The 20,362-nt window shown below is 54.5% G+C and overlaps 1 protein-coding gene across 5 annotated transcripts in view; it reads left to right on the top strand.

The window, feature by feature from the left end:
* ZMIZ1 (zinc finger MIZ-type containing 1) overlaps window positions 1-20,362 on the top strand; it is a 227,217-nt gene that overhangs the window by 74,116 nt on the left and 132,739 nt on the right. For 3 of the 5 annotated variants that reach the window (XM_037496164.1, XM_054690575.1, XM_037496160.1), the window contains exon 4: window positions 10,303-10,382. The exons of 1 other annotated variant lie outside the window; for it this stretch is intronic. The gene's annotated coding sequence lies outside the window, so the exon portion shown is untranslated. The remainder of the gene's footprint in view (window positions 1-10,302; window positions 10,383-20,362) is intronic. One more of the 5 variants, XM_037496161.1, reaches the window with a different exon arrangement.

Here is a 20,362-nt window from a genome sequence, read left to right as displayed (position 1 = left end):
TTAGAGGGGCCACTGCCCCTCTGCTCAGAATTGGGGAGATCTATAGCCCCTGCTCAGCTGTGTCTGGAGTTATGAGCTCCTAGAAAGAAAGCCCAGTGGTGCTTTTGTCAAGCCTCTTGCTGGAAATCAAATAGCTGGAGGCCTAAAGGTCAGAGGACAAAGGCCACTAAGCAGGTCCAGGGCAGCCAGCCCAATCCTGTCCCAGAAAACCTTGTTGCCTCTGAGGAAGACTCCACTGGGCCATCCCTCCCTCTCTCCTGGGCTGGGTGGGACCAGTGGGACAGGAAGCCAGGGCGGGCCTGGAGGATGGGACTCAGGGTGGCCTGGGTCTGAGCCAGGGATGAGGTGAAACCCAACCCTGGCCTGGCCTCAGGACCATAGCCACTGTGGTCACTCGACCTCAGAGAGTGGCCACCCGCCCACCCAACAGGAAACCCTGCCCAGGCACCCTCTTTGTCCCACCCCCTGTTTGCCTCGGGTGGCTCTTCTATTATTTCCCGTAGGAGCTGCTGCCAGGAATCATGCCCTCTTGAGAAAGGAAGCTGTACCTCAGGCTCTCGACTGCCTGCCTCTGACCTGTTTTGACCCCCTCCTGGGGCCTCCCATCAGTGGAAGTCTGGGCCCACGCCCATCCCTCACCTCCTACAGGCTGATGACTTGTCTCCTCCTAGACACTCAGTGACCTTTAGGGACCTGGCAAGAGAACCCTCATAATGGAGCTAAGCAGGGGTCCTAGAGAATGGGGTTTTGGCCTAGGATCCATTACCAGCCGACTGGTAAGGCCACTCTGGGCCTTATCTGGGGGAAAAAAAAAAGGAGAGTGTTCTGCCCATGAGTGTCCCAGGGATGAAGGATTTGATTAGAAATTAATACTCCCCCTCCCTCCCCCTGCCATACCGCCCCCCTGTGCTTTCCAGCCCTGCCTCTAGTCCAGTGGGGGCACTTGTTGTAATTGATAGCCCCTGAGCAGGGGACACTACCAGTGTCCCCCTGGGGAATAGGGGTGATGCTGACACTGTCCGTCACTGGATCATCCCATTTCTGACACATAGTGCAAATCTGGGCATCTCAGCAGGAAAGGGCCTCCCGTCACCCTCACTCCCAGTGTCTCTGCTCTGCATGGCAGGTGAGCCAGGTCAGTGGTACGTGTGGGGTGATGCTGAGAGGCAGGCACTCTGGCCACCCTCCCTCCACCTCCTCCTTCCTCAGAGGTCCTCTGAGGTCTTCGTTTTCCCTTGGTTGTGGTATTGAGCCCAAGGTGCTGGGAAGAGCAGGGTGATACTGAAAACTCTACATGCTTCATTAGTGCTCTGGAGATGTGGCTCCAATGATCTAAAGAAATCCATGATCACTGTCACAGCGACTACTCCTATTGTTCCTGTTTCCAGAAGGAAACTGAGGCACAGCTGAATAGACCTCCCAAAGTGGTTACGCTGGGCCTTGAACCTGGACACCTGGCCCCAGGGTTGCTGCTCATGGCCACTGTGCTTTGGTCTTCTCTGAGCTGTGACCTTCCTCCCCAGCCCAGCTAAGTATCAGCAGGGCATGCAGTCTGCCTGTCAGCTATAACCCTGAGCAGGCCAGAGGGAAGATTGGGAAGCCAAGGTAGTAGACCCATGTCTCCATGACAGTGGATGAGTTAACACAGACTCTGGGCCACTGAGTTCCCAGAGATCACTGAAAGCTTGTGAGCCACAGGGAAGACCAGTGACCTTGGACACATCGCCCCTCTGAGCCTTGGCATCCACATCCGTCAAATGGACCTTTCAGAGCCAGTGTCGCAGGGAGCTCTGAGGAGTCTTGAGATTCTAGAAACACAGTGTCTGACACCCTGGGGCCCCTCAGTATTAATTTTCTTTCTGTGATTCAGCTCATGGGGCATTCCTGGCAACAGGATTAAATTGGGCAGGGGTGCAATAGGGGGGAGGCCAGACACGTTTAGGGTAAGGTTCAGGTAAGAGTCAGGCTGGGACCTTGACTATGAGGCTGAAGATTTAGAATTGTGCCTCATAGACAATGGAGAGCCATTGAAGGTTCTGGGACAAGGGAGTAATGCATTCTTGGGGAGAGGAACTGGCAGCAGGGACGCCTGGCATACTCATGCGGGTGTGGTGGGGCCCTGATTCAGGAGGAGTCACATGGCTAAGAAGTTTGATCCAAGTAGATGTCAACACCAGCGGGGCTCAGCCAGCCTCAGTTTTTCTCCTGCAGACTGGGTGCAAAGTCCACGGGGCACTGACTAGCTCAGGCTGGGGGGAGAGGGGCAATGCAGGGAGGGACAGGAGCCAGCGCTAAGACCGATGCCTAGTCCTCTGGTGTCCTGCAATCCCTCCCACCTCAAAGTTTTCTGAGCTTCCCACCCAGCCCTGGGTGGGGCCCCACTACTCTTTCCTCCCTCTGTGGCTTTTGGTCCTAAATGGGAGGGACTTCAGAAGCTGCAGTGGGCTGAGTGTGAGCCAGGGTGGGGACATTGGCAGTGGGTGGAGTCACGGGATGGGTGGCTATGAGTCAGGAATTGCTGAGCCTCTGTGTCATCTGGCTGCATGCTGGGCTGGCTTCCCCGCGCTTCTGCCTCATCTCCCACCCGCCTCTGCGCCTCGTGGGCTGCTCTGCTAGGTCTCAGGGCTTAGTTTCCAAGAACACACGATGGCGACGTCAAGGGCCTTCTGCCAGGCTCCTCTAACACACAGAGTAACCGTGATCTATCCCCTCCCTCCTTAAGCCAGTCTTCATGGTTGAGGAATAAGGTTTGAACTGGCCAGAGGTTCTCAGCTATGAAAGGTGGCTTACCCCAGACTAGATAAATCAGGACCTGGGCAAGCCTGCAGCCTGCTTGGGAACCCCTGGTCTGATTGGCCTCTGATGGCTGCTCTCCCCAGCCTCTCTGGTGCCCCAAGCTACCCTGTGGACCAGCGTATAGATTTTGGAATACTCAGCCTACATGGAATCCAGCTCTCACTCTTTATAACAGTGCAGGCAAATCTTTATGTCTCTGAGCTTAGGTTTCCTCATCTGTGAGATGGGAATAACATTCCTATGTTACAGCATCTCTCTGGGACTAAATGGAGTCCTCTCTGTAACAGTGTCTCTTAGAGCCAGGCCTGGCATGGATGTGGTATGCTCTGGGCAAGCATCTTGCTGTGTTCTTGCCACCGTGCCCATCACTGTTCATTCACTCACCCAGCAAACATTCTGAGTCCTTATACCTGCAAGCCCTGTGGCTGGGAGGAAGACACCCTTCCTGGGGCTGATCTGGCTTCACCTTTTAGCCTGTTGAAGGGTCTGGTCCCAAAGGGCAGATTCTGTCAGTCCCAGGGATGGGTGGCCAGGTGCAGGGAGGGTCCCCCAAGAATCCAACTGAGGGCCTCCCTGGTGGCTCAAGGGGTTAAGCACTGCACTATGAAGCAATCCGCTGCCTCTGCAGCATGAGTTCAATCCCTGGCCAGCCAGGGAGAAACCCACATGGTGCAGCAGACCCTTCCTGTCTCTCCTGCTGCTCCCCTCAGTAGATCTGCCTGTTCTGCTCCCCACTCTGTTTCTGGTGTATCCTTTCACCTCCTGCACCTCTGGCCTGTACCCCAGCTCTTGTATGCATAAATAAATAAATCTCAAAAAAAAAAAAAAAAGAATCCAACTAAGTTGCTGATCTGAGGGCGCCCCTATTTCTATAATTCAGGGAAACCCCAGACTCAGGGGAGAAGGAGGGGCATCCCAGGCCTGTCCTGATGGCCCCAGCTGGGAAATGCCTGGGGATGTCCTCAGTGCCTCCCGGCAGGGCCCACAGCGTGCTCTGGGTATGTGACGGCTCAGACAGGGCTGGGTCCTGGGCTGCCCGGCAAGGCAGGAACAGCCAAGGCTGGCATTGTACACAGTAGAACAGGAGCCTCCATACTGCCCATACCGGATCTGGTCACACCCTCCATCTTCTAGAGTCTTCCCAGCAACCTGGGGGGTTAGGCAGGCACCATTCCTCCCACTTTGTAGAAGTGATGGCGACTCCGAAGGAGAGGGAAGCACTGGCCCCAGGTGAAGGAAGCTATATGGCAAAGGCAGGACGGGCCCCTGCCTTACTGTAAGCCAGCAAGTGAGGAAAGTCAAGCCTCCCTGGGAGGCTGTGTTGGTAGCGCACCTTGGGACAGGTGGCACAGTGCAGTATGATGATTAACACTCCCCAACCCCCTTTTTCCCTAGCCTTCCCAGAAGCTCCCCTGGAGACCACAACTGGGCTGCCCTTGGAGACAGCTGGCTTTTCTGCAGGCAGCAAGACTTCTCAGGGCCTGGCTCCTCTGAGCACCAGGGTTTGGGCCATGCACTCATCCCAGTTAAATCTCCTCCCTCCCCATTGCACCTTTGAGTAAACCGAGTCAGCAGTGGGCGGTTGGGGAGGGAGTGCGGGACCTTGGCTAAGGCCACATGGCTTGTGAGTAGCAGAACCAGGATTTCACCCAGGCCTGGGTGACGTTAGTGCCGTGCTCAGACCCACCACCTCCCGCTAGCAAGAACAGTGCTGTCCTTTGTCCAGCATTTGTAAATCTGGGCCTTGGCCATCACTTCAGACTGGCCTGGCCCACATGTGGTCAGAATCCCAGAGGGATGTCTGTTTGGGGAACATGATTGCCAGGGCCCTGCCCTCTGGCCCAGGAAGGGGTTCATCAGGAACACTTGGTGCTAGGCATTTTGCCTGTGCCATTGGGATGCCCATGCCCTTCAGCCTCTTGACCTGCCTGCCTGCCTCCTAAAGTGGAGGGAGCACCAGGCCTGAAGTCCAGGCTGCCCCCTGGGGCTGACAGCTGTGGGTGCTGCCCAGCCCTGCACCCATCATGCATGTAATGTCCCTCATCTTATCCTGAAGCCAGTGTGAGCACCAGATGTGGAAACAAACTGGAGGGACTGTGACTTCCTCATAGGGTAGGAGTGGACCCCTTGGCTGCTCAGTATACTTCCCCCTCAGCCCTACTTCCAATGCCAGAGTTGCATTGGGTACTAGCCCTGGCCATAGGCCTGCCCTGTCCCTCTCTTATGTCCCCACCTCTGTAAGGTGAAAGACTTGGACTCAGAATTTCCAAGATTCTCCTGAGTGCCTGTATTCAGGCATCCCAGGGGTAGGGATGAGGGGCATTCCTTCAGTGTGGCCCACTGAACAGCCCTTAAATGGTCAGTGCAGGACCAGGTGCCAGGTGCCAGACCACCCCACACAGAGAGGACAGAGGTGAGAGACAAAGTCCCTAAGAGGGGGCTATTGGCAAAAAATCAGTTAGATCATTGGCATTAGGAGTAGCATGTGCCCAGTTGGGTACTAGGAGGCCAGGTTTGACCACCCCAGCCAGATACCCCTATGGGCAAGACCCAGACCCTTGGCAAGGGCGCAGCTGTGCCCATCCTTCCTCTGGCAGGTAGTAGGCACTGTCATTAGTTGTTGAAAGAAAGGAATGAACAAATGAATAAAATAAACAAGCAAAAGAAGGATCAACTCCTTGAATTCGGTTTACAATGCCCACTTTCCAACTGAAGAAACCAAGTCTCAGAGATGTTGGGTGCAGGGACAGTTCTAGGAACCCCACCCTTCCCCAACACCCACTCTTTGGGATTCCCATAGTGCCAGGGTTTGGCTCCCAGGCTTTCCCCACCAGAGGGCATCCCTCACATCCCTGAGTGGACTCACCCCAGCTTCCCAGGCCTGGCTTTCCAGGTTCCCAGCACCTTTCCCTAGTTCCTTCTGAGGGTCCCAGCAGGAAAGGGGGAGGCTGGAAAGCCTGCTGCATGGAGCTAGGGGCCAGCCTTCCCTGAGTCTGGGAGCAGGCAGGGTGCCAGAACAGCTCCATATATACCCAGTGGAAGCGAAGGCAGACAGGATGATTGAACCAGGGGTGCCTCATGGTTCATAGGCGGCTCTGCCCAGGAGGACCCCCCCACACCCAAGAGAACCAACCTGCAGGTCTTCTTTCTTATCTGTTTGTTCTTTGAGGCCAACTGCAGCTATTGGTCTCCCGGTGAAAAGATTCAGGAATTCTGTCCTCCCCTGAGCATTCAGGGCCACCCAAGTTTCTAGGCTCCACTCTGCTGTGCCTGAGCTGAGTGCAAGGGCCTCACAATCATAGTTAAGATAAGCAGGGATCGAGTTTAATTATGCAAAGAGAAAGAAGTCATCAAAATGTCTGGATGTTCAGGGAAGGGAAAGATCATGAGAGGGGAGGGCAGAGGAGTGACTATCAGGGAAGGCAGCACAGAGGAGGAGGCCCTTTGGGCCTTGAAGGATGAACAGGGTTCCGATGGGCAGAGCTATAGAAAGTATGGTTTGGGGTGAGATGGCGTGTGTTTTGCTGCTTACAGTGCATGACCTCTGGTCTCTGCTGGGCAGTTTCTTCACCTGTAAAGGGGAGCTTACAGCTCCTGGCGGCAGGACTGTACTGAGGATGGAGTGAGACCGTGAGAGCTGCTGGGGTTGGGGGAGGGTTCTGAGAGGTGGGAGAATGTGCCCTGTTTGCAGCAGGCTGTGTTGCTCAATCTGTAGGCACAATGGGTGTGTGCGTGGGTGTGTGTGTGGGTGTTTGGCAGTAAGTCCAAGGAGCTGGAGGCCTGCACTGCAGGCTCAGAGGTGACATTCTGTAGCCCCTACCCTGTCACACCACACTGAGCAGTCCAGCCCCTCCCCCAGTGGCTTGTGGGGAGGTCAGTGCTCTGGCTGATGTTCTATTCTACACGATCAGCTTGAAGCCTCTCCTAGTGGGTAAATAGCTCCAGGACCATTTAAAGCTGCCCTTTTTCCCCCTAGTGAGTGGGCCTTGCCTTCCGTGTAGGCCTGGGACCCTCTGTCTGGCTGGCTCTTCCCCTATGTCTGGATTCCTCCTCCCAGCCACCACTACCACCACCAACCCCCCCAAGCTTGGTGAGGTCAGGGAATACGTATTCCAGGAATGTGGGAGGCGGGGCGCCAGCCTGGTTTGGATAACCATCGGGGTAAATATTTGCCTTGCTCCTGGAGCCAGCCCTGGCCGCCAGAGGATGATGAGGGTCAAGTAAGGGGATGCTTCTCTGGGTGGATCTCTGGAGTGGGGGCATCCATGTCACCCTAGAAAGCCAGGGAGCTGGGTCTGATGCCACCCTCCCTGTGCAGGGCCAGAGCAGAGCCCCTGGCGTCTGGGCCAAGGGACCAGTAGCTATTTGGTCCATCCGTAAAATGGGGTAGGAACTGCTCTCTGGTGTAGCCCCAGCACTGAGGGTCAGACCGGCGAGAGCCAGTTCAGGTCAGTTCAGCCAGTGGAGCAGCAGGTTGGACCCAGTTTGGGCAGATGCCCACATGAGCATGGTTCTGGTCCCCACGTGACCACTGAGGACCTTGAGCAATTAATCTCCCCCCACCCTGAACTTTAACAGTCACTGTTGACTAAGCTGCTCCTTCCTTTGTGGCTCCTGTATCTACATAGGAGTAAGTCCCCACAGCCACCAGGGCACCACGGGCACATGTATGATTAGCAACAGGTGGCAGGAGCCTGAACTCTGGTTCAGAGGTGCCACGGAGTGACCTCCTGTGCTACACACCACACTGGGTCAGTCCAGCCCCGACCCCCAGGGGCATGTGGGTAAGTGTGTGTTCTGGTCCAGGCTCCACAGGGAAAGCCTAGAGCCTCCCTTGGTGGGGAAGTTGCTGGAGGGGCACTTAGCCCCTGTTCAGAGAGGAGATGAAGGCTCAGAGAGGCTAAGTGACTTGTGCAAGGTCACCCAGAGTTAAAGGACAAAGCAGGGATTCAAACCCAGCTCTGCCCACCATGCCCTTAACCTCCCCACTGAGGACAGGGCCAAGGATCCAGCCAGAATGCGGGCTCCCAGTCTTGGCAGCTGTAGAGAACGGGAGTCTCTTTGCCACAGGTCTCGAGTCCCAAGCATAGAGCCTTCCTGAAGCCCACCTGGGTGCTGGTGGTGTCCTCATGCACCCTGTGTCTCTGCAGGCTGACCCCAGCCCCAGTCAGCCCCAGGTGCCTCCACCAAGTCCACACCCAAGTCCCCCTAGGGGATCCCAGGAGAAGGTGGGAATGGGAGGTGGGAATGGAAAAGGGGGTGAGGTTGAGAGAATTGTTCTGGGTCCTAAGACAGTCTCCACCTGGGTGACCTCTGCTGTGTCCCAGACCCTGCCTTGACTCTCTCTGGCTGTGATCCCTCTGGCATCCTCATCCTCGCTGGAAGCTTAGTATCCTATTCTACAAAACAATCACCCTGACTGCCCTGCCCTGCCCTGCCCTTGGTGCTCCAGAAAAAAGGCCTGGTTTATTGTGGCCTGCACACGCCCCTTTCTCCCTCAGTCAGAGCCACCCTGTGTCCCCTCCCGCCCAACTCCCAAATGAAAACCATGAGCTGAAGACACCCACAAGAGCCCTATGGGGAGTGGGGTACCCATCCCCTGGGGAGACTGGATGGCGCCACCAACCCACTTGGCCCTGAGGCTCAGGCTACACCCAGATCCATGCCTATGAGCACCTTTAAGCAGAGAACAGCTCCCTGCAGTGGCCCCATTACTTCTGGTTGTGCCTGGCGAGGCTGGGAGCAGCCAGTGACATCCCACCTGTCTTGCCTTCTCCTCTCCTGGCCTCACCAGGTAGCCAAGCCCACGGGCTGCGAACCTCTGCTAAGGGCACCAGCAGGGCTGGGGCCAGGGTACACCATGTCACTTCCATGTTCCCAGCCCCGCCTGGGTTCCTGCTTCCTAAGCGCCATTCCCCACCCACCCACCCCAGCCTGCCTGGGCAGCCAGGAACCCAGTACGGTCTAAGGGGTGCCCTGCATGGTGGCAGGGAGGCCTGGGTGCCCTGCGCCACCCGGTCTTGTGCAGGGTGGCTGAGCAGCGCCAAGCAGCTGAGCAGGGTTTGGGTTGCCTGGCTGGTGGCCCTGGAGAGACAGAGGATGAGCGGGCGCAGGCTGTTTCTCACACCCTGGCTGCGTTCTTATCAGCTCCTTAGGAAGTTATAGAATTTCTCTGGACCTCGTGTGTAAATTGGAGGTACCAGTTTATGCCTCACAACATTTCACTGAGCGTTAAAGGAAATATTCCAGGAAAACCCCCAATCTGGACTCAGTAAAGGTGAGCCTCCTACTCCTCACCTCATGGTGGGGGTTCTTTCCCCAACCCGGGCCCCAGTTCTTTATCCTAATGCCTCCACTTACTGCTATGTGACCTTGGGCAAGTCTCTTCCCTTCTCTGGTTTGCTTGCCCCTTTGCACAAAGCCAGTACCAAGAAACTGGGGTGTCTGGGAGCTGCAAGGCACGCTAGTGTGTGCCACGAGCCCAAGCACCCCTGAGAGACCGGCTGGGCGGACGTCTTCCCTTGGGGCCTGGGCGATCCTCACTGAGTGAGCGAGGACTTTCCGGCTCTGGCTTCTGTCTCAGCTGCCAAAATAATTATTTTCTCTTTGTCAGCGGGTCTGTAGGCCAGCTTGCCTTTGGGAAAGGCTGCGCTGTGAGTGGTGGGGAAGCAGGATGCGGATTTCAGTTTTGCCCCAGTTGCGGACTTTTTGCGTGATTCCTGCATGGGGTGGGAACAATTTTTGCCTCTCCAGGCCTCAGTTTCCTCCTCTGTAAAATGGGAGAGGGCTTTTGTGTTCATGCTTGCAGAATTGGGGGGCTGCCAGAGTCAAAGGGTCAGGATGTAAACACATCCTCTTTCCTGTACTGGGGTGGGGATGCTGCGCTACCTCTGAGAGCTTGGGGGCCCAGTGTTCCTCAGGGCCCAGTGCCTGCCCCTACAGGATAATTGGTGCCTCAGCTGACTTGGTAGGCAGATAGGAGAGCTGTCTCTTAACTTCACCTCCCATCCCTGAGTTTCTGCTAGGCAGCCATACTCATTCTTTCTGGCAGACACCACTTTTAACTATGTACTGTTTGATTCTTTGCTTTGTCTGAGTCCCCATGAGAGCAAGGGACCACCAACTTGTGATGATCATTAAATGTTTCTTAAATGAATGAATGCCAAGTGCTGCCATCCTGTGTCCTTAGATCCTCCTAGAAACCCCAGGAGAGAGATTGTGGCCCCATTTAGCAGATGAAAAATCCAGACAAACCAGAAGCATATCAATGATCTCATAGCTGGGAACTGGCAGATGTGGGGTGACAGGGGCCAGTTGGCATCTGGGCACCCCATCATTATACTCCTTTTCCTCTCAGTCCTTCAGATCCCCCATCTATCAAATGGGGATATTTCAGTTTTGCTGGCTGAAAACTTCCCAGCAGGTGGGCGTGTGGGCTGTGGCAGCACAGTGGGTTCAGGGGCCCCTGCTATGAGTGGACCCACTGACCACCCCTTTTCATATCAGCAGGATGGAACTGGAGTGAGGCAGAGGGCCTAGAGCTGCTGACCAGCACGTGGGACGCTGGTGATTCGAGGGTCACAGAGGTAGGTGTTCAGCTGGGCTGCTGGGAGGCAGTGGGCCTTGGATGCCAGGCAGGCACAGCCCAGTTCCTCTGTGTCTTTGAGAAGCCTCAAGCCTCATGTGTGGTTTTGAGTGTAGCTACTCCTGCTTAGACCTCATTGCACTCTGCTTCTCTTCCTCAGAGACTTCTTAGACCTGACCTTTCTCTAGAGTGGTGGGGTACACCCAAGGAGAGGGGCAGGTTTGTGGTTCTCACTGATGCCCACTCCGTCCCACTCTGTACCTGGTAGGATGTGGGTCTCATGTGTGAAACAACATGGCAGCCACACAGGAAGAGGCCTGGGTGGCAGAGAGAGCTGTTCACTGAGTTGGGTGCTCTGTTGCCCCACCCCACTCACCATGCTGAGGTATACACACGAGCGCTCAAAGTCTCTGGACTCTGGGGTCAATGCCTGAGTTTAAATCCTGGTTCTGGCACTTGTCCACCCTTACTCTTGGCCTCTTTGCTATCGATAAAAGAGCGATGGCATACAAGTTTTATCAGTATTTCCCTCAAGGATGCTGGGACCTTCCTTCTTCCTGCATACCTCAATTCTATCCCCTCTCCCCAAAGGACCCACCAATGCCAAGATGGACAGACTGGTGCCCCCGCAGGTGGGAAGCTAAGGTCCCTCAGAGAGCCCTGAGAAAGAGCCACTGGAGTCAGTGGGACCCAAGACAGAGCTTCCCAGGCAGGCCTCTGACCTGAACACCAGCCTGTCTCATCAGAGTGGTATTTCGGGGTTGATCTCACTCAACCCAATGCCAGAGGGTCACCTGTGTCATCCCTTTTTATTTTGGCTCCCAATCCAGAGATGAGAGTACCTTAGCCTCTGTGCTCCCTCGGGCCCAGATGCAGGGCAGGTGAGCCCTGGAGATTCACACATTTTGTTGGGCTCTGGAGCAGGGAGCTTTCATCCTGCTGCAGAAAATCCCAGCTCCCTGCTCAGATTCATGACCTTGGGTTAGTCTTTTTACTTCTGGTGGGAGTCAGTGTTCTCATTTGAAAACAAAGATAATTGTACCAGCACTGCAGAGAGGAAAATTATGAGGCTGCTTAACAGGCTGGAATGATCTTAAATGTTAACAGCTTAGTGAGAGTATATTGTATGCTAGGCAATACCCTCCTTAAATACATATTTCTCCCCGCATAATCCCTTGAGGAGGTGTGTTTAAGGCCTTGCTCTCCAGTGGCTCAAAGTGGTTAAGAAACCCATAGTGCTGTACGTGGTAGTGTAGGGATTTGAACCCAGGTCCCTTGGAATTCAGCAGCACTCGATGCCTTAGAGACCTGGGATGGAACCAGGGTCAGAATCCCAGCTAGTGCTCAGGAAACCACCTCCATTTCTGTCTACAGCCTTTACCCAGCTCTCCCAGCCCAGCTGCCCTCAGGAACCAGAGGTGGCCCCCAAGGCTGGCGGTCTGCCTCTCCCCAGAGGGCCTGCCGGCTACTTGATAAGGCTAGGGGAACCCACTGCTAATTGTGAGGTAACCTTTGAAATTCTCCTTCACGGTGGGTTCTCTCTTCGGATGTTTTTCAAGGTAATTCATTCCCTTTCCAGAAATTGCCAGTGGCGGAGCATTAGGCAGCTGGTAATTAATCATAGGAGCGGCGTGGAGTTTATTCTAAAAAAAAAAAAAAATAGAAAAGAACAGAAAGCCTTGACGGAAAAAGAAAAGAAAACCACTCCATGGCGAGGGTGGTAATCAATACCTCCATGTCCTAGAAACCGCTGGGCGGGGGCTGGTGGGTGTGCAGTCTTTTACCTTTCCCTGCGGGGCTGGCAGATGGTCGGCGCCTGCAGCCGCTTACGTGATGCTCTGCCCTTAACCATCAGACCCCTGTGTGACTTTGAGCAAGTCTCTGTTTCTTCCTGGACTCAGCTTTACCACCTGTGAAATGGGTGAAAGGCAGTTGTCAGACTAGGAAAGAATATTAAATTATTATCCTTGCTCACTGCCATATTCTAGTGCTTGGCACCTGGTGGCTGCCCAATTGACATTTTATTAAATGAGTGAGTGAATGAATGAGTGATTATCTTGAATCCTTGTTAGCTACCATTAATCATGGAGGGAGTACTGGGCTAAAGGACATTGTTTCTCTAATTCTGTTATAATTCAGAGTAGACAGCTAGGTGATGGGCCGGCTCTGTCATTTTCCACACTAATGAAAAAAGACAGTCTTGCCAGTGGACTCTGGCCAACAGAGCTTGGGTCCCTCGGTGGCAACCACAATATCTCCCTGGCATGCTCAATTTCAAGTTTCCAAGAGTCTGAGCTGTCTGGAGATTTTTATTTAAAGCTGCTCTGCCAGGTGAGTAGTGCGCTCCTCATCACTGAGAAGTATGCAAGCTGGAGTTGGGCTGCACAGGGCACTCAGGTGGCAGGTGGGAGGGCCTCAGAGCATTCCTGAGTCTGGGAGAGAGCATGAGGCTTTCCAGAATGGACCCTGGGGAGGCTGGATTAGCAGAGAGTGGAACCTCTCCCCTGCAGAACCCCTTCCCAGAGGGAAGCTGGAGGAGGTCACCAAGAAAGGGGCACATTGCAGGACAATGATGCTTTGGTGTCTGCTTTCCCTGGAGGGAAGGAGGATGTGCAGGGGTGTGTGTGTGTGTGTGTGTGTTGGTACCTAGCCATGAACAGGTATGGGGATATGGGTGTGATTGTGTAGGCTGGCATATAAGGAGTGAGGTGTGGGAATATGTGTACGTGTGTGACGGACAGAGAGTGCCCACATATGTGTGAGTCCCCCCACCCTGTGTGCAGCTCACTGTCAAGACCCTGGCACCTCAGGCCATCTCCACATACAAGACTTGGCTCTGGCCTCACATTCAGACTGTCCAGAAGGGCCCTGCCACCTTGCTTACCACGGTGCTGCTGACAGAGGGTCAGTGTGGGGGAATGAGATGAACTCCTGGACCCCTGCCCAGGGGATATGCAGACTAAGAGCAATGATCTCCCATCCCATCATGGAACAAGGTCTCTTAGAGGCCTGTGCCTCCTGCTCCAGAATCACAACCCTGAAGTGTCTGAGTGATCCCAGCTAGGTCCCCCTCTGCGGAACCAGGTCTTTTTGGGGTTTGGGAAGTCCTCAGAGCAGCCAGCCCACATGGCCTAGCTGTTTCTTTACTTCTCCCTTGGCTTCCAAATCTCAGCTCAACCGTGTGTGTGTGTGTGTGTGTGTGTGTGTGTGTGTGTGTGTGTGTGTGTCCCTCCGAGTGACTGTCTTTGTCTCTCTGGTTCTCTCTGTACCCATGCCCTTCTCCTGCCTCCTCACAACAACAGCCCTCCCTCCTGTGCTGTCATATCTGTGACTCCCGCTATAACCCCCCTTCTGGAATTTCTCCATGAGCCCCAGGGCCGTCTCATTTTCTTGCTTCTTTCCCTTGGAGACCCTCCTCGCCAGGCTTCCCAGCAGTGCTGTGTCTGCTCTGTGTCATCACCTTCATCATGGCCAGGACTCTGCACAACTGAGACCTCCCAGGTTTCCAACCTGCCACCCCTTTCGCTTTGTTTATCCAGCCCTGGCCAACATACAGCTCCCTCCCACCCTGCTCTTTGGAGGTGTCCAAGGCAACGCCTCACACTCCAGCCACTTGGACTGCTCACTGTGTGTGGCCAAGGAGTGGGGAGCAGTCACCTCCTGTCCCCATGGACCCGCCCGTGCCAACCACTCAAGATGGAGACCCAACTCCAGGCTCAGAGATTTGCCTCTCTGGCCGCTCTAGGCCATCCTGGGCTCTGGCCATAGGCTAGAATAGGGGAGCAAGAGGCTTGTGTGCACTCACAGGGGCCGTTGGAAATCTGGCCTTTCCCTCTAGCACTAGTGAAATTCCTGCTATAATTAAAAGAGAGGTGTCCAGAGGCATGCTGCCTGACAGGAGTTTGTGCTTATGAATAAAGAAACTGTCCTCCCCCAACGGGAGAAGAAGTTAGAGGGTGCACTCCCAGAGAACTGCGGGCCTGGAAGTTCTCAATGGTTTGTGAGGTGGGCTGGTGGGTCCAGGTGGCAGGACTCCTCTCCCCTCACCTGGATGCCCTTGTAGGGGCTCCCACGAGCCTGTCTCCCATCAGCTAGCCTGCTGTGTGTCCAGCCAACTCAATCTGGCATTCAGAGACACCACCATCTGGCCCCAGCCTCCCTTCACAGCTATATGCACTGCCTCTGTCTGGGCTCAGCCCACCAGGCAGCCCACTCCCATCTTTTTCACACACCCCACTGCTGCAGCTTTTTTCCTGCACTTCCTCTTGCCTCGTAAGCCCTATGCTTTTGCCGTATGGCTTGAACCTTCTGGAGCCTTCTTCAAGCTACACTGTCTCCCCGAGGTTGAGCATGGCCTCCTTCCCCAGGGTCCCATGACCTCCTCTCTCAGGGGCCCTGACCTTTTCCTCCCTGATACTTTTTTCCTCCCAAGTCTTTGGAGCCCGGTATGTATTGAACACATACACCATGCTGCAGGTGTCTATGTCCCATCGCCATGCATGGTTCCCCGCTGCTGGTGGACCCAGTTTCCTCATTGGCAGGCAAGGAAACTGAGCGTGGGAAAGGCAATCTTGCAGATGATCATGAGTGTGCACTCTAGGCAAGGCAGCCGCCATCCTGCCATTCACACTAAGGAACTGGGAGCCTCCTCACTGGTCATAAAGGAAGCAGGAGGCAGGCAAGTCTGTGGCTAGTACCTGGGTGACTGAGCCTCCATCAGCAGGAAGGTGGTATAAGGGTTCCATTCCCCCCACAGCAGGTTCCAATGTCCCAGGGCTTTCCTGCCTAATCCCCAAACAGCCCAGGCGACTAACCACAGGCTGTGCCGTGTGAGGTCAACCAGCCCTCACTGTTCCCAGCCTTCTGGCAGCAGGCATACAGCCTAGCACGCAGGGTTCAGGTTAGAGCTCCCACCTTCCCCCCAGGAAGGAAGGGTATCCCTGTCCCCCACCCTCTCCCATGTCATCCAGGATGAGGTCTGGATTACAGAGGTCCCCATAGAGTGTTCCACGAGCGCACAGGATGGGGAGGCGGGGGCAGGAGATCTCCAGGAGTGGGAGGGGGAGAAGGGAATCCTGTCTCACCGGAGCCTGGGGCAGCCCTCCGGAGTCCTCTGGCCGCCAGAATGGATTTTCCCCTTTGTCACCCTCAGTCCTTCCACTGCAGTTTGCCGGGTGCTCTGTTGACAGTTTGGCACTCTTGTTTACCACTGCTCAGGCAGTGTGGTGGGAAGTCATGGTGCAGGTGCTGGCCTTGACCTCTGAGCATGGTCCTCTACCACAGACAGGACTGGGACCACTGCCCAAGGCAGAGCCCCTCAGAGGGGCCAGCCAAGCGTTGCCAAGCTCAGTGCACTGAGCTTGAAGCTCCTCTTCCCAACCCAGTGAGACACAGGCATCCTTTCTGCAGTCTCATGCACCCACCATGCCTCTCCTTCTCTCTGTTCCTCCATGTCAGCTGCCTGCTGTCTCTCCCACTGGGCTGTAAGCTCCTTGAGAGCGCACAACAGGCTCTTACTTCACCCCCAGTGATTGGGCACAGTTCTGACACACCAGTGCTGAAAAGCAGCAGAAAGCAAGCAAGCGCCCAGCCTGTGTGCCCTCAGCTTCCTCCAGAGATGGCAGTGAGGTTTTGCCCAGTGAGCCAGTTCTTAATGTGCTGAATGGGCTCTTAAGGGTTCTGACTATGCACAGGCCATGAGAAGTCATATTGTATGCTGCGTGGCGCACATTTGCCCTCTCAGCCCTGGCTCCCTGGGCATCAGGTCCACTTGTCAGGTGTCTTGGCTCTGGACTGTGGCCAGTGTGGACCTAGGGAAGAGGCAGTGACTTCATGGGTCCCTCAGGTGTCAGTCCGCCCTGACTGCTAGACAAAATGTGCCCCTGAGAACCTTCCAGAGACCCCAGGTTATGGGACAACATACACCTCCAAGAGTGGACTGAGGAGTGCCAGCCCCACACCCACACTCTGGTTACTGGGGAGGAGGAGGAATCCATGGACGCTTTTCCCTCCCATCTGTCTTTCCCGTTAAGTGCTTCTCACCCTTCTTCAGTTCCGGTTTGGGAAGCAGCACATCTTGCCTCACAGCTGTTTGGGACCCTCCACTGCTTCCCTGAGACATCTTTGGGGGCCTCTTTTGGAGCCTGTGGGAGCATCTCTGCCTCATAACCTCCATGGAATGCTCCCGCGGAGCCCCGGCCGTCTGGCCCATACTCCGGTTGGCGGGATAGATAGCATGTGACAGCCCTCCCAGGAGGCCCCTGGTGGGTTCTCTCAGCCCCATCCACAAACAGACCCCCCCCCAACCTTGTCACCACCTAGAGAATCAGTCCCTCTACCCTTGCCATCTCTGCCCCCAACAAAGGCCCTCTCAGCCCAAACTCTTCACCCAGCCGCTCCAGGGTGGCAAGGTTTGAATCTGGAGAACTTTGAGGAACTAGAACCTGTAAATAATCTGGAACACATTTCTCCATGTTAGGGGAAACACAAAGAACACCCTGCGTCCTTTAACCAGCTTAGCCTGGCCCCAGCCACAGCTCCAACATGGTTGATCAAGGTGACCTGATACTGCCAGGGCTTCCTCTAGATGCCACTGGTACCCCCCACCCCAATCCTGGAAAGCTCACTACCCAAGGGGTCATCCATGTAAATTTTAAAGGATGCTGTACAATGTAGTTAAAGCATGGCTTTTAGGGACAGGTGTTCTGGGTTCAAATCCCACCCAGCTCTGCCCCTTATCAACTAGGTGAATCTGGACAAGTCACTTCATAGAGAATATCCTCTGTTTACTCATCTGAAAAATGGGGACAAGCCCACCTGCCTATAGGAGTGCTGTGGGACTGGAAGGCCACAGTAGCTGGACAGCACTGGTCTTCTCTATTGATGGTAGAAGGTTCTACCTATAGCATTGGTGCCCTTGCTTGGGACTGGGATCCAACCACTCCAGTACCCAGATACTCACTGCTCCAGGGATACTGGTCTCCCTTTCTGGAGATTTTGAGTGGATACTTTGAGGATGACACCTGAAGGTGGAAATGCAGCTCTAACCGCAAGTGCCAAAGTACACAAACCACTTGAGACACCTTTTAAATGCAAATTCTCAGGTTCCTCTCCTGGAGTCTTTTCTGTGGGTCCAGAGTTGGGCCCAGGGCTCTGAATTTTCAACCAGAACCCAGTGTCATATCTCCGATCAGCCAGTCTGGGACACAATGGGGCCTGCAAGGAGGTGGGGGGTAATTGGGGGAGCCTGGAGGTAGGGCCCTGACAGTGGTGCAGCCTCGCTGAGCAAACATGGGCAATGCTCTTCCCTCTCTGTCGCTCTGTTTTCTCATGAATAAACCAGATTAGATGATCTTTCAAGGTTCTTTCTGCTCATAAAACCCCATGATAATTAGAAGGACATTCCCTGGCATTCTCTCTGCCAGCCTCCCTGAGGCAGGGCTGTGGATTTCAGCCCCGTTCCCTCTGGCCACAGAGCTTTGGGTCAGCAGCTCCTGCCAGCCCCAGAGGTACAGGGACATGAAAGCTGTTCCCTGGACATAACACTCCGTTTAGAGGTAGTTCCCCTGAACCTTCCAGAAGGCCTTAGATCATTGGGCACTGCTGGATTCACTCAAATCTGAGATCTCTTCTGCAAGCTGAGCTGGAAGCACTCACTCTGAGCCAGTTGAGGAGGATAAGGTTGTGTGAGGTCATCCAGCAAATCTGAGGGGCCCCTAGGCCTTAATAGTTATCACACATAGAGTGTTAAAACTGGAGGATGGCCCTGTGAAGCCCTTCCTTTTTTTAATGAGGAAACTGAGGCCCAGGGTGTTACATGCCTTGCCAGGTCACCTAGGAAGAGTGGGAGACAATGGGGAGCAGTCCAGGAACCTAGACATCTTGCAGTCTGATCCTGGGCCATGCCATGCCACCTACCCACACCTCTTTTTGGGCAATCTACCTGGGATGGGCAGCCATGTCAGACCTGAGCCTCCCCCAGCCTCCGCAGCCCTTGGGAAGAAATGGGGCCATCTCAGGATAGGAACCAAGGTGCTGTCTGCTGCTGTCTTTGAGCCACACTGTCAGCCTAAATCAGCAGCCCCCACTCAGCTCCTGGGTCTTCCTGCCCCAGCCAGCGTGGAAGGTTTCCAGGAATATCCATGCAGAGGGCAGCATGCTCCAGAAATGAAAAGCTCTCACTCCCTGGCTCCCTCCCCTTTTCCACTTGCCAGTACACAAGAGAATTAATAAGCAGAGGTGGAAAAGCCGGCCCTGTCCTAAAGAGACCTCATCTGAAGCAGCTGGGCCCTGGCAGGTGACAAAAGAGGAATGATTCACCACTAGGGCCTTCACCCCCCCCACCCCCGCCCCCACCTGGGATGATGTCAGAGCCTGAGACTCAGGGTCTGGGCTGCGCTGTCACTCAGTCGAAGGACCAGCACTTCTGTGACCACTGGCATCCTGCTTGCATAGCCAGCCTTGGGTGTAGGCCGGGGTAGGCGGCACTGTCTCCTCCCCAGGCCAGTAGTCCAACACACTCCATTCACACTATTCACATATGCCTGGTACAAGACCCACCTCCAGGCCTTTGCATAAGTCAATCTCTCCTTCCTGCATTCTCCCTCTGCAGTCAGCAAGGCAGCAGTAGTTAGTAAATACCTACTGTTTATATGGGTCTGTGCTCTACTCTTGGGGAAACAAGGAAGCAGAAAACCCTCTGCCACTCTGCAGGTTGGCACAGTCTAGGCCAAGGCTCCCATACAGGAAAGAGAATTAGTGCCCTGTGGCCAGGGAGGTGCTGAGATCAGAGTCATCCTTGGGAATTGGGGGCTTTGTAGGCTTCCTGGAGGAGGCTGATTGGAGTAGACAGACACTCAAAGGATTTCAAGTGGGTCCAGGGGTGAGAGAGGAAAAACCACTGTCTTTGGTTAGAATAGGAACTAGTGTCACCTGACCGCCAACTCCTCACTGTTCTTCCTTTCCCCCAAGGGCTCCTCTCGCGCAGCCCTCACTGCCAGTAAAGGGAATTTGAGCACCCCCCACCCCAGCATCTTTTTTGACAGAAAGGACACAAACTCTCTGAAAAATCATTTGCAGTCTTCCATTATTGATCTTATACCCATCCTTCTGGTGCCTTGCAGCCCTGTGGGAAGATGAACACCCAGTGGATAGTGAACAGACCCTTCCCCTGAATGGGTTTTTTTCTAACAGAAGAAGTAAGTTATTTGCCAGCCTTTGGTGCCTGGCACTTTGATAATTCAGGTGTTTAAATGGCAATGACTATGGGGCCAGCCAGGGGAGGAAGCAGCGAGTCAGATGGGAGATTCAACAGGACTTAAAGGTGCTTAATCTCAGTTCAACATTACTTTTCCAAATATATGGTCTCTGCACCAGAAACGGGGAGACCTCAGTGAGGGTGGACCTACTGGGAGCTTCTGGAAGGGGGCAGGAACTGTGGCTGTGAGTGCCGAGAGGATGCAAAGGGTCAGAGGGCACCCTCTGTAGCCCACTTGCTAGTAAATTCCTGAGAGCTGGAGGACAAACTGCTACTATTTTAGGAATTAAGGGAAGGGTCGCCCTGGACAGTAATAGGAAGAATTTTAAGAATAGACCTAGATCAGCAAAGAGAGAGGGCCAGTGACTTGCCCAGGGTCACCCAGCCAGAATTTCAGACCCAGTCCTTTCTATTAATCACTATGATATACTGGAGAGAGAGAGAGAAAGAAAAAGAGAGAGTGTGTGTGTTGGAGAATTCTAATGGTTTTTGTGTTAATTAGCATTCACCTCATGTGCTTTATTTTTTTTCTAAATATTTATTTATTTATGCATACAAGAACTGAGGCACAGGCCAGAGGTGTAGGGGGTGAGAGGATTCACCAGAGACAGAGTTGGGAACAGAACAGGCAGATTGACCGAAGTACACTGCTGAGGGGTGCAGCGGGCGAGTCAGAAGTCTGCTTGCTGTGCCAAGTGGGCAGCTCCCTGGCAGGCCAGGGATCA

The sequence above is a fragment of the Talpa occidentalis genome, unplaced genomic scaffold (genome assembly GCF_014898055.3).
Source record: "Talpa occidentalis isolate TD23 unplaced genomic scaffold, MPIMG_talOcc4v2.1 talOcc4.8, whole genome shotgun sequence".
In the NCBI taxonomy this organism is placed as follows: Eukaryota; Metazoa; Chordata; class Mammalia; order Eulipotyphla; family Talpidae; genus Talpa; species Talpa occidentalis.
This window is presented reverse-complemented; position numbering and strand designations above follow the sequence as displayed.